This window comes from Nicotiana attenuata, unplaced genomic scaffold (genome assembly GCF_001879085.1).
Source record: "Nicotiana attenuata strain UT unplaced genomic scaffold, NIATTr2, whole genome shotgun sequence".
In the NCBI taxonomy this organism is placed as follows: Eukaryota; Viridiplantae; Streptophyta; class Magnoliopsida; order Solanales; family Solanaceae; genus Nicotiana; species Nicotiana attenuata.
The window spans coordinates 33,846-36,052 of record NW_017676855.1 but is presented as its reverse complement, the minus strand read 5'-3'; positions in this window follow the sequence as shown (position 1 = coordinate 36,052).

The following is a 2,207-nucleotide window of genomic DNA, read 5'->3' as shown; positions in this document are numbered from 1 at the left end:
GGTAGTTGGCATTGGGGACAATGCCAGCTTTTATTCGTGGGGGTGCGCCCTACCATTTTGATTCTGATACATTGGATGACTGTATATATTTATTTCATTTCTAGTCTATGTTTTGGATTGTGTTGGCCTGTATATAACTTTTAACTTTGGCTATTTTTAGACTCCTATGTATATATTCATCCCGTTGTATATTCTACTCCCCATTGTACATATTCATTCGGTTTTTCTAATTTTCATTCAAATTTTTCATTTTTTTAGCCTAGTAGTGAGGCTCGTAGCCTTTTATTTCGGTTTTAGTGTTTTCAATAAGCCCTTGGTTTTCTTAATGCCACGGTTCTTTCCAAGGGTAGTGTGTTGTGCGAACCGGGTGTCTCTTCCCAATGATAAATGGCGTGACAACCTTCTTAAGGGTTTGAGTCCATTTTTGATTTATCTTCTTTTGATTTTCAAAATTTTGTAGTTAAGAGGACCTCAGGCAAGCTTCACTTGGGCCTAACACATTTTCCTTTGATCCCATGGTCAAAGACATAATGTTGTGTTTAGGATGGTGAAATTGTGGCCTTGAGACTCTTGTGTTGACCAAACAATCATCATATGGTCGTGTGGGGCCATTGTGCGCTTGAATCGGAACTAAGGTCGTTGTGGGCTCTCAACTCGATATCTTTAGCAAACCTTGAGTGTGTGTGTGGTGAGAAGTTGAAGTATGAGTCTAAGCTCCAAGCCAACAGTCTAGAACTTGCCTTGAATGTTTTTTGAGGCGAAATCATAGGCGAAACTTGACTTGAGAAGTGAATATAGGCCCTCCTTGATCAGAACTTCCAAATTTGAACAATTTCCATAACCTACCAATGAAATGATCCCTAGTTCAACCCTTTTGAGCCTTAACCTTCTTCTTTCATGAACCAAAGCTACAAGCCTATACCCGTTCTCAATGAGACCTCTCTTGGCACCCAAATCTTCCCTTGAGCGATGGCAAATACCTAAGTTTGGGGGGGGGGGGTTGAGACAAGAAAGGATTCAATGAGGTAAAGAGGCACAAAAGCAAAAGAAAAGGAAGGCAATGAAAAAGAGAAAAAGACAAAAAAAGAAATGCAAAAGTGAATAAGAACCGGAAAAGGGGATTCAAAGAAAACAAAGTGAAAAAGGCTGTGTAAAAGTAGAAAAAGGAGTAAGGTTTAAAGTGCAAAAGAAAGAGTGACAATGTGTCTCTCTAACCCCTTGAAAGAATTGAAAGAAGTGAAATACTCAAATGAGTCAAAAAGTATGCCATAATGAACCAAAAGAAGTGCTAAAGGGAAGATTGAACCTAAATGAACAAAAACATATCCTACCTTCACCCAAAAGCCTTCACAAAGACTCCTCAAAAGCCCTATATGATCTTGAGTTGAGGGAAGCCTACATTAGTGGATACTTACGTAAGGGGCAAGCATATGGTACCTAAGGCTGGACTTATGACCTTCTTTGTGAGAGAAATGAGTGAAAACAAAAATCCATCAACCTCAGGTTGTGTGTCATTACTCTAAAAAGTGAGGTTCGCTTAGGGAGAGTTGAGGATGTGTGAGTTTGGATTCCACAAAGACCAAGGTATTTGAGAAAAGCGCCTTGATGCAATGAGTCAACCCTTGATGCTCTCGTGTCACATTCGATCCATAGTTCTTAAAAGACTAAAAATGTGTTAATGATGCATTCGTATTGAGGGCAATTGTTAGTCCCAATTGATGCGTGATGAGGCTTCCTTAGGATAAGCTGGAATTACTTGGATGTTTCCTTTTTAGGGGTGGGTCTTCTTCTATTTGCTTGAGGACAAGCAAAGGTCTAAGTTTGGGGGAGCTGATAACTGTGATTTTAACACGTTTTATGCCCATACTTGCCTATGCCTTATGTATGAATTGTCATGAAATAGACCCAGAATGCTTACAAAGTGCGCTTGATTGCAGGTTTGAGCGACAAGATGACGAAAGTCAAGAACCAGCTCGAAACGGAGTGAAACCTGCTCAAGTATCAAAAATCATTAAAGTAGGGACAGGAGGACCTAGCGCAGGACCGCACTGATTTGTTGCGCGGCCGCGCTAGGAGATTCAGAGAGCACCCATTTCAGGAGTCTCCAAGCGCGGTCAGCGCTCATTTCTACGCGGTCAGCGCTGGTGTCTATGCGGTCGCGCTTCAATGTTGTGCGGTCCGTGCTCCTTAGCCTGTACGGCCGCTCT